The sequence below is a fragment of the Myotis yumanensis genome, unplaced genomic scaffold (assembly GCF_028538775.1).
Source record: "Myotis yumanensis isolate MYYU_CA2020_CCGP unplaced genomic scaffold, mMyoYum1.0.hap1 SCAF_4, whole genome shotgun sequence".
NCBI classification, from domain to species: Eukaryota; Metazoa; Chordata; class Mammalia; order Chiroptera; family Vespertilionidae; genus Myotis; species Myotis yumanensis.
In genome coordinates, this window is record NW_027223755.1 from 59,603,116 (window position 1) to 59,615,470 (window position 12,355).

At 33.9% G+C, this 12,355-nt stretch overlaps 1 pseudogene; it reads left to right on the top strand.

The window, feature by feature from the left end:
- Positions 1–243: 243 nt before the first annotated feature.
- LOC139008127 (CDKN2AIP N-terminal-like protein pseudogene) lies at positions 244–593 on the top strand (annotated as a pseudogene).
- The last annotated feature ends 11,762 nt before the right edge of the window (positions 594–12,355 follow it).

A 12,355-nucleotide genomic window follows, 5' to 3' on the forward strand; every position in this document is an offset into this window, starting at 1 on the left:
CTGTAATAATCTGAACAATAAAGATTTAATTAAAAAAAAGAAGTGTAAAGAAAGAGTTATGGCGCTTTGCATTTGTGGAAATGGTTCATCTGGAGAGCTGATTAACTTAATGCAATACAGTGGACTTTTGCTTATTATATTTACCAAGGACTGAATTGAGTCATTATTTAAACTTTATCAGAATGGATTGATGTTAAAGATGTTACTGAAGGTGGGTGGGTCTTTCCCTAGGCAGAGGGCACCATGGTGGGTGGTGATGCCGCCGCAGCGTTGGGGGAGCTGGTTTCTGGGGTACCGCAGGCCACTGACTTCCTGAGCAGTTCCTCTCCTACTCGGAGAGCGGGAAGCAATGGAAGGCCCGTATGCAATTCGTCCTGCACCACCTGCCCAACTACCGTGACTCGCCTGAGGGCCCCAGCCATCTGGACCAGCTGCTGTCCCTCTCCAGGGTCTGGCCTAATCACCTCTTCCTGGGTTGCAGTTATAACAAAGACCTTTTAGATAAGGTGATGGAAATGGCTGATGGGGTTGAAGGGGAAGACCTGCCACAGTTTACTACCAGAAGTGAGTTAATGAGAAAGCATCAAAGCTAAGCTGGAAGATTCATCACGTTTTCATTATCAGCTACAGGCTAGAAAGGGGGAATGTGACTTGGACCACAGTAGCTCTCTTACGACTCCTGGTATTACCAACTTGTAGGAAAGAGGCAGTTGGAATGAAAGTGGCATTTTAAAAGGTCTCATTCTTCCAGTAGCTATCATTGTAAAAGTATGCATGGATATTTATGTATTTATAAGTCATGCCTTTTAATTTTGTTTTTGAATATCAAACTTTTTGTTAAAATGCATATTTTTTAATGTTAATGCAATAATGGCAGGTAATAGATTTTACACTTTGGATTTCTCAACAATGTACCCTTAAGAGTGAAAAAAAAATGTTATTGAAATGGAAAAGCTATTGAGTAAATGACTTTTATTTTCTTTTCAAGATGTTTTTAAAAGCACTGGTAGCTATGTAAGTAACAGCTGTTTTAAAAGTAAGAAAAAAGCAGTATTGCCACCCCAAAGATTTTTGGTATTGACATTATTAAGAAAATTAAAGGGATCTAGTAGAGTAAGACTTTTATCTCCCTTTCTCCCATAAGAGCATCTCAATTTCTGTGTTGCACTTGGACACAGGTTTCTATCCTTTAGTCTCATTGGATATTGAGCGATGATAGAGGAAAAGTTAAAAACAAATTCAGAGAAACAAAAGTGTTTCAATGTGCTTTGCTTTTAATTTGGGAGCTGTATTAGTCTGCCGGGGCTACTGTAACAAAAACCACAGGCTGTGTGGCTTAAACAACAGAAATTTACTTTCTGACAGTTCTGGAAGCTGGAAGTCCAAGATCAAGATGCTGGCAGGGTTGGTTTCTGGGGAAACGCTCCTCATGGCTTGCAGACAGTCACCTTTTTGCTGTGTCCTCATTGGCTTTTTCTCTGTGTGAGTGCACTCTGGTGTCCCTTTCTCTTCTTATGGGGACCTATTGAATTGCAGCCCAACATTATGCCCTCATTTAACCTTATTTATCTTCTCAATGGCCACATTGGGAGTTAGGGCTTCAATATATGGATTTTGGGGGATACAATTTAGTCTATAAAAAGGGTGTTTACTATCCTTTCTAATCATCCATTCAGAAATATGAGAAACTTTTTAAAAGGCACAAAATATAAGCATGACATCTCACAGATCCATTCACTGATAAAGTATCCATGATGCCAGTCAAGTAATTGACACTTAGAGAAAGGGCGGTAATATTCAGAAGAGAGACATATAAGGAATATAAGGACTAACGTGAAATCCTTTTATAGCATTCCTAGTCCACCATTTCACAAAGTGTGTTCAGATGAATAATAGTCCTCACTGATTCTGCTTTCAAATGGCAGTTCTTCTTTAAATAAGTTTGGTGAACAACACGTTAAAAAATGTTCTGTGTGAAGAGTCACAATGCTATGTGCTCTGAGAAATGCACAAAGTCCACAGAAAGTTTCATATTAACCTAGGTTCCTGTTTTCACTCCTTGTTGAATTATGTGATTACCAGAGGTATTTCTGCATAAAATGCACTGAAAAAATATCCCAACTTAAAGTACCATTGCTCTAAAGCCCAATAAACATACAGATCTGTCATTAAATTCTAATCTTCTACTTGATGGCTTACCTGCACTCTAAGGAAGTATGAATGGTTAAACTTCCTGCTTATTGTATTGTGGCTATTTCAGAGCTTTTGTCTGTGGGGAATTTTAAATGTGCAAACCTTTCTGTAACTCAACTTTAAAAAGTAAAATGGAAAAGGAAAGTTTAATACCACAGAATGAAAAGAAGTGTCAGAAAGGAAATTCACTATTTATGGTGAATTATCTTGCTTTTACTGGCTGCAGTGAAACTTTTGAGGTTAAATAAACAGTTTCCTGGGATTGACTGAGTATGCTTCATTTGTACATAAACATGCTCAAGAACCATAAGGATATTAGAGGTTTCAGAGTGTTATTTACATTGAACAAACACACACATTGTATCTGTAGATATTATTTATTCAACATTTGTCATGCATTTCAATGAGTAAAAATCACATGTGCATAGAAATCACTTCCCTCGGAATCAACAGTCAGAGATTTCTTGTCTTCTTCCGAGAAGAGACCTGGAAAAGAGAAAGGAGTATCTGAAGCGTTCAATGCCATTCAAGTTCAGATACTGAATAAACCGGCTGTCAGTCAAAAGTCAGATATATTAGGGGGAAAAAAAACAGCTTGTAAGTAAACATCAACTCTGTGAGGATGGGGAAAAAATGAAAAACCAAAAGCACAATGCACTAAGTCAGGGTAGCTGTAGAATGCTTCTGGCCTTACTCTTCCTCCAAGGTCCGAACAGTTTTGATGGGGAAGTAGAAGGGTTCTTTCTCTTCTTGGACCCTGCTCTCCTTAGATATCTAGAATGCTTTATGCTAACCTCCAGGAAAAAACTTTGCTATTTATTTATATTTTGTAGATGACTTGAAATGCTATGAAGCAGATTTTTGTATGGTACAAAGATTATGCATTTTCAAACCTTCATTATTCAATTTTTAACACCTGGACTTATAGCAAAAATTTTAATAAATAATATCATAAGAATGGATAAAATATTTTTTTAAAATCACTAATATATTTTAATAATGGAAAGCTAATTGTTAAATGTCAGAGAAAACAAAATTACCTGTCTTAAAATCATTTATTCATTCTGTATATGTGTAATTTGCCATTTGTATTTTCTCTATTAAAGGATTATTTTAAAGTCCCTACATTAAGTAAAACATTATATGGAAAAAGAAAAGAGAGAAAATGTTTTCAACCGGCATTTATACACTTTGAACAGCATAGCTAAAAGTTACTGATCCCTGTCCTATTTTAAATTTTTTCACATTTTACTTTCAGATTTTAAAAGGAAGAGATTCAAAAGATAAATATGAAAGGACTAGAGGCCCGATGCACGAAATTCGTGTAAAGATCTTGGCCCCTGCCGCCACACGCGGCCGCGGGCCTCTGCCCCTCTGCCTCGGTCCCTGCCCACCACTGCAGCTTTGTTTGGAAGGAAGGACATCCAGTCTAAATAGCATATTACACTTTTATTATTATAGATTATTATTCATTCCAGAACAATTATATGAATACTCCCCTTATGACTGAGAAATAACTATCTGAAGTCAGTGCATCCTGACTCTAGCAGTTAATTTGTGAAAATTATTTTATTATTTTTTCAAAACTATCACACTTTATTAAACTTTTCTTAGTGTAAGTTGCAATCAAACGTTAAAAAATATGAAATGTAACTTATTTCTCTAATGTAAGCTGTCAAGTACTTCCCTGCATTTACCAATATAAAGAAATTAAACTGTTTTCTATCATTTTCATGATTTTCTGGCAACTTTATTTCTAAGCTAAAAAGTAGTAATAATAAACCAATAACTTTTTTTGTAGATTCTCAAAATAGAAAATTTAACAGATTTTTTATCATCAAAATTAATTCTTTAATTACTCATTCATTCAATAAATATTTGCTATGCATCTCAGAACCAGCCTTTTCCTTGTAGACCAAATATATTGTTCTAGTTCTTATATTTTTATTTATTAAATATATTCAGTTAAAATTTATCATTTGGAATGACCAGATATAACTTTAAAATTATTTTGGTTCTTACTATTTTTAAGCTGAGATTTTCATAGCAAATAGCAAAAGCAACTAGATATTTTTCATTATAATAATGCCTGGAAAATATTCAAAAGCAATTAAAATGGCTTAAGTCTTTACTTTTATATTACTTTAAAAGGAAAGAAAACAAAGATCAATTGACTTTTATCATTCTGCAATACTAATCAGTTTGCTTTATTCTTGATAAACATTATTTTAAATATTGATATTCTGCTAAAGGATATTTTTGAAAAATACTTTTGTTTCTGTTATAGTATTTGCTTTATTTCCATCCTAATGTCTCTCTGTATTACATTCTGAATATTATGTTTTCCTAATCTATCTTTAATTCTAATTTTCTTTTCAATCTCTGTTTAATCTTTTATAAACAACTCTATATTATTCTTAATTCAATTACCATATTTTTCAGGTATCAAATTTTCATTTGTTTTTTTTAATTTGAAATATTCTGATGAATTTTTTTTGGTTTTAGTTTTTCAAGGAATATTTAATAAGAATGATAACATATGCTTTTCTAACATGTATTTTTATATCACTGAAGCTAAAGCAAAACATTCTGTTCATTGGGTGAAACAGCCTGCTTTATGTGTATACCAGTACACTGAATGCAATTAAAAAATACTGCAATTATAATTTCATAGGAAATTTGAATAGGTGCCAATGTTCTCTCCTGCCTTCATATTGGAAGAGGAAATTTCTTTAAAAATCATTTGAAGGTTGGACAAAAATTCTGTAGTTGTATTTTAAAATCACTCTGTAGAGTCTTCATGATTGAGATGATAAAAGGGATATATTTACATATATAATGCTTGGTTGTTGTTGATTATCACAAACATGTTGTCACTTAGCAGAAGACATGTTTTAATGAGAAGATTTTAGTTATTTGCAAGTAAATAGGTAAATAACTATTCACCATAAAATTTTGACTGCATTCCAGAATCTGTACATTTTGACCTTTGATATTGCTTTTTGTGTAAGCACAAACTTTTTGAAAACATCTTATCATTTAGATATTGTTCATTATTTTACATCTTTGTAATGCATTCTTTGTAAGTGATTTCTAAATATGCTTTTGTAATATTATTTTTCAAGAAGTTAGACAGTTATTTTGGCACTGTATTTGCAAAGATTGGCAGTTAGGAAGGGTATCTTTCAAGTTACTCAGCTTGAATAGTCACTCATGTGCATATGAGATTTCAGCTTCATTATTTTACCTCTTACCATTACATACTTTCATAGAAGACACATAACTATACCTTGTTAACTAACATACACCAAATATTCTATGAATAGACTTATATAACAAGAGTAGTAATTTTTTTCTATTTTCTTTAAATTAAAGAAATGATCTATACAAAATCAATATTGCTGAGCTGCTATGAAATCCTCTAGGCTATAAAATAGAGTCACTTGGTATTAAATATATTATATTACATACTTATATTAGTGCTACATATGATATATTGTTATTGTAAAATACTTCCAGATTTATCTTCTGAAAGAATGGGAGCAAGTGTAGTCTACTCCAAGCTTGGGAGAAGCTCAGAACACGGGTCTTTTGGACATATACTCAGAAGCAGATAGACCTGACAATACCACTGCTGACAATGTGACAGTCTGACCTTAAACAAATTAATTGGAAGTTACACCACATTAAAGATGTGTCCACTGCTTTACTAGGTATTGTGAGACAGAGAAGCATCTTTTAGCCTTCTAGCCCTAATGATTCTGCGGGTCGGTTAATGAGATGTAAACCCAGCAGCCAATTCAGAGAAGCAAAAGTGATAGTGCGGATAGGAAGAGGAAACATTATTTCTTTATCTTATTCAATTTTCCAACTAAGTAGTGTAGATACAGATGGTTTCTCCAAATGCATTTTATAATTGTGCTAAAAATGAATTTTCTAGTTTTCAGTAAGAAGTTACTAATTTCACTAATGGCATATGTTTTTCACCTTTGTTATCTTGCTTCATAATTTCATGTTTAATGGCATTTTTTAAAACAGATGGTTATTTCAATGACCACTCTATTTAAATATAAACTACCAAAAAGATGTGAAATGTCATATTGTTTTGACTACTTTTTAAATTATTTTTGTCATCGTAAGAAAGCTTCTGGACTGGAGAATTTAGGGGAAGGAATCTATAGATACTTTGCAGAAAATAAAAACATGCATATTATCTGAACTTTAAATTGGAGAGAATATTAGGTCAACACCTTCAATACTTCCTATAATTATCTGTTTAAGTTGATACTTTTGGCTGCTGGATTTTTTACATAACATTCAGAACAACCCTTGAAATGTCGTTGTAACATCCAGATGTTCTCTGTTTTTTCAGACATGTAAGACTCTCACTGAGTTTATTAAATTCCTGACCAAATTGTTTTTGTGTTTTGTTTTGTTTTTACCATGAAAGCTATTCATAGTGTCAGTCCATCAGTCCATTAAACCCTGACAGTAATTTCAACAGGTACAGAACTCCAGCTATAGCTCACTTTATTCAGCTGTGTCTCTCAGTCACTTGAACTTATTTTTTAAATTTATTTTCTTTTAACTCTCCAAAATCCTATATACCATAGAATTGAAACATTTGAAGGCAACCTAATACACAAACTCAAGGGTGCTCAATGCAAGATGTGCAGAGAGCCTTGCTTCTCTCCGGCAGCTGTGGGCCATGCTGCAGAATGTCCCTGCCTCTTCTGTGTCCTGGTTGAAGTGGCAAGTCCGAGCTTCTGCTGAGGCCAGGGCTGCAAGGCCCGAGCTCTCCCTCTGCTTGAACAGTATTGCCCAGCGCCGAGGAGAGCTCAGCACCACTCCAGTCACTTCTACTCGCAGACCCACACAGGGCCTGAGAAAGCTGGCACGGGTGAACCCCTGAGAGCCTCAGTAGTTCTCTATTCTTCAAATTTCTAAATCAATATTTGAGTAGATGTGGCTAGTTAAATGTAGGATATTTGTGTTTGCTTCATTAAAACCAAAATGGCCAATAAAAATGCTACTGTTCTTTCTTTGATATTTTTCTTCACACCAGCTGTCTATCCTGAGAATTTGGACTCATAACTTTTGTGAGCAAGTACACTATGGGATTAAAAAACATGGAGTTTCTAAAATTCTTTCTTGGTTTAGCAGGTTTTCAGATTTAAAGTACATAATTTTTTGTTAATTCATAGAATGCTGCATCTATATACACTGGAAATGTAATCAAATGCACCAGTTTTACCTGCGCATTTTAGGTAATTGTAAGAAACGTGAGCATTCACATGAAAAAATAGATTGAAAGAAGAGGGACGCAGAAAACTTTTTTTGTTTCGCATCACAGTGCTTTTCTATATTTTTGTGGCATTTTGAGACCAGCAGAAAAGGAAACATTTTGAATCCAGTGGTGTCTAAAGTGTATTATATATGAATGCACAACTCAGGGAATTCTGGTTGATTAGCAGAGCATGCAGGTTTCAAACAATGGAAGCATGGGTGCACCTGTTACTTTGCACAGTAGATTCATGGAATTCTTTTCTAACTTTCTATGGAATTCTTTCTAACTTTCAGATCTTTAGAATCAAGTAAAACCATAACCAGAAATTATATTTTTAATGAGGTGAGTAGTTTAGACTCTGGGCAGCAGAATAAACAGGCACAATCTTTGATTGTGTGGGATCTGTGAAAACATTATTAAAAATACAGTCAGTTGGCAAACAAGCTAATCTAGAGTGGATGAATATTTTTAAAAAACTTTTAATATAGAATAGGTAAATGTTTTTTAAAAACTTTTTGTTGTGAACTAGAAGTAAACCGGTATGTGGAATCTGCGACTCCACGGTATGGTGATGTATTTGTAATTGCCAAAGATGCCATACTTACAATTCCATCGGCTTAATTGGTTTGGATTAGAGAGGAGAGAAGAAAGATAATACCTAGCCAATCTACTGTCTTAGGGCAGTCCTCATCAAAATTAGCATGTTTTTCTGAAGATTAGACTCAAGTCCTCACAAATATATGAGTCGGTTCTATTTAATACACAGCTTAAGATCTTGGGGTTTTCTTTCCCTTTTTAATTGGGGAGGATTCATATTTTTGATAAATAAAGAAGAATTCTTTGGTTAAAGCAGTCAACATTCTGAGGCATTAATTTTTTCATGAAATAAGCAAACATTTGAATTCTTCCCATGCCATGTGCCTGCTTCCCATTTTAATGGCAGTTGCTTTTTAAAAGAGTTTCTTTTTAACTGTTGTTTTTCTTCTTTTATATCCTGGAGGGAAGGAGAAAACAAGCTTGTATTTTTCTTTCCGTTTGGAAAGAGAAAAGTATTCCCCCCAAACAAAAATATTGACAGTCAAGAGGTCCAGAGAAGATCAGTAAGCTAGAGCCGTCAAAGACATAAATAAGACTCCTTTTTTTGGCTCAAGGGATGTAAGCAGATATATGCAGTACAGCCTCCATTCTCAGTGTTATTTTCCAGGGGTGACATTTCTTAAAGTGACTGGCAGAATTTTGTTATTATCAGTTAACGGTATACATGCGGCTTTCTCCACTATATTAGTACTTATATTATTATCCGGGGAACTTATTAATAAGAAGGGGGAAATTACAAGAATTACTTAATCGTCTATGTCTTCCTTAAAGAATATGTTCTCGCCCTAACCGGTTTGGCTCAGTGGATAAAGCGTCGGCCTGCGGACTGAAGGGTCCTGGGTTCGATTCTGGTCAAGGGCATGTACCTAGGTTGCAGGCACATCCCCAGTGGGGGGTGTGCAGGAGGCAGCTGATCGATGTTTCTCTCTCATCGATATTTCTAGCTCTCTATCCCTCTTCCTTCCTCTCTGTAAAAAATCAATAAAGTATATATTTAAAAAAAAAGACTAAATGGCCATGGATTTAGTGACAAATGTTTTTTTTAAGAGTATGTTATCATAAATTAACAACCAGTAGAGATGTGGGTACATGGTTGGCCAGTATTTACTTGGAGTTTATTTAATAAAAACAAATAAACAATTAAACACCAGAAAGGACAAAGCAATTTGGGAACAACTAAAATGATATTATGAGTGTTTCAAAGTTGCTTAATTCCAAAAAGGTATAATTAGCCTATAAATCAAAATTGAACAGGTGGTAACCAAAATTTATGTTTACCTAAATTTTTAGGATTAGAGACAATGACTAAAAGGAAATGAAGTCTGATACTCCTGTAGGGAATAAGAAATTTAACATCCCTCTCAAGGCATTGGTGTTTGATATGTGAATAGAGAACAATTTTCTTAGACAATAGACTCCTTTAGTTCAATACCCAGGCACTAGAAATACAAAGATAAAAAGCCAGTATAGCATTTGCTCTTCAGTAGCTTATAGTCTAGTTGGGATAAATGTAATAATCTATAATAAAATATGAAAATACTAAAAATAACAACAATATACCTTGGAAATACAGATATCATATTTAGCTGTATTTCCTCAAGATGGTGCCTGGAATGAAGGAAGCAGTGAATAAACATTAGTAATATTGTGTTAAAGGTGAAAGAAAAAGAGGCTCTGTTATTGCTAGCAGTTTATCATCACTCATTTTATAAATATGCTTATAATATTTTCTGAAATATCTGGGAATGAGGCATTATCAGTGGAAAATGGAAAATAGGAAAACATCTATGACTCACTTTAAAAATAGTCTGTGGGCACAGCGAAGAAAAAAGTTTAATGAGATTATATACTGAGTAAAAAAAATAAAGTTGACTCTTGGAAAGAAATGTTCACATAATCAGAAAATGAATGAGTTTATTCAGAATAATTTCCCTAAAAGATCTAAATACTTAAAACAACTTAACATTAATTGCAGAATTTTCATATGTGATTTTACATCTATATCCATGTAGTTATTTGGTAAATATCACTTATTAGTAAAATCCTAAATGAATTTTAAGATTTTATCATAAATAAAAATTAAGGGAAAAAATGACAATTTCTTTTTAAACCAAGCTATAGTAAAAGTCTGATAAAAGAGAACGAAGGTCAGATTTATGGTCATTTCACCTAACATCTTGGCATGGTATCTGCAGGTGATACTTGCATATGTATGCATGCATATCTTTGTAAACACTTAAGATGTATTTAATCTGTATACTTATATGACATTTAAATGACGTTAGAAATAAAATGCAATGTCCAGTTCCTTCCTAAAAGAACAACCAGAAGAACTAATAGCTGATAACTTTTTGAAAAAAACTATAAAAACAAGAGGAAGAATAAAAAAGTCATATTTTATAAAACCAAAAAAGTCCTTTTTTCTAATAAAATCTGCAGTGTAGAAAAAGTAAATTCTCAGGGAAATCTCAAATCAATGCTATAACAAAGAGATGTATGGGGTCATATACTGTAATCATTTGGAGTAGTTTATCTTTGCAACTCTATTATATTTAGGTTTATGTGTTTTCTATTATTTTGTTTTTTATTCCATCTTATCTGTTTATATTACAGCAGCTTACCATGTTATTAACTAGTTTTACAAAGTATAATAGGTGCATAAAATTTCATTCAAAGAAAACCCTAGTTTACTGATATTTAGTACATTTCTTAATGTTTGAGTGATTTTATCTAGTTGTACTTCATCTGCTCCTCATATATCAGCAGAGTCTGTGTTGCTTGTCTCTACTAATGAAATTCAGTAGCTACAAGTTTTTCTTGATAGATGCAGGGCTTTCTTTTGAGAGTAGAAGTGGGGAGGAACAGAAAATGCAAGAGGAAATAGACACGGAAGGAAGTTGGAGCTGTCACAAGAAGTTGGAGCCTCATTTCATACTGAGATGGTTGATGTAGTGGCAGAAGAGAGTTTAATGAGAATGCTGAGTTGTATACCTACTTCATACTATTTGCTTTATGTATATCATCTCACTCAATCTTTTCAACAATCCAATGATACAAGCATAATAGTTACCCACCATTTGTGACTGAAGAAGCTGAAACTCAGAGTCTTTGAAATCCAGGCTGAGTCCAAAGCTTGCACTTCAGGTTATTCTGGCAAGTTACCTGACTATGCCTGTATTCAAGGAACAGCAGAAAGAAGTGCGAGTTAGTGGTTCCTGCCCAAGTTTCCGTTTGGGACTGCTGGTTTATATTGACATCATAAATCCTGGGATGGAAGTAATTTTGAAAGGTCACCTAATCCATTCACCCTGCCTTAAACGTTCCTGACAGATGAGAAGCTACCTTAATTCTCTACCCCTTCAAAAAAAAGTACAGCTTCCACCGCCTCTTATTCCTGGATTTAACATCCCCTAGTGCAGGAAATCTCATCTTTTTTGTAGCATAAATCCCACTCAGTGCTGTTTAAGCTTGTTGCCTTTTGCTGTGCTTCTTGAGAACACATAGGGATGTCTCAATCGCAGAATTTTCTACGTTTAAAAATGAATACTGAAAATGTCTTTTTCAAGTGATAGAATTCGTGTGCTTTTAACTTCTATTAAAAATACTTATTTTTCAACATTAGTTGCCTTTATTTTTCTTATTAGTGTCAAGAGTTCTGTTTCTTTTTTTGCGTTAATGGGCTCAGATCAGAGAGCTCTAGAGGGGGTTTGACCTTGGTTTTGCTGGCTTTTCTAGGAGACTTTTGTTTAAATCCCTTGAAAAAAATTCCACAGCTGCCCTGTGGTCTTCATTGACAATGTCAGAACACTGTGAGCATCTTCTTGTATTTTTTGCCTCTTAGTGATTCTGATTGATCACTTGTTTTCTTTTAAAGAATTTCAAAGACTTAATCAATGGGAGTATAGATATAGCCACTCTTGGTGGGTAAGGAAGTTCTCCAATGCAAATGCCCTTCTAGCTGGATATTTGTAGGCTAATGATGTCTTTTGAAAGTCTGCTTATCATTCCATTTTTCATCTCCAGCTCTGTCTGTAGTCCCATTTGATTCACATTGTGCAGCTAATAGAGCTTCATCTCTACTCAATGTTTCCATCTTAAATTTAAATGGGATTAATGCAGTGAAAAGTTCTTTTTAAATGATTAGGTTAATAATCTGGAAATTATGGCTTTCCAAATAAGGCGTTCCCAAAGAAAGCTCTTTACTTCATTTTTAGGACTACTTTTTTGTCTTGTCTTCAGATTTCCAAATACTTAATATAATGTTCACAAGATTAATAA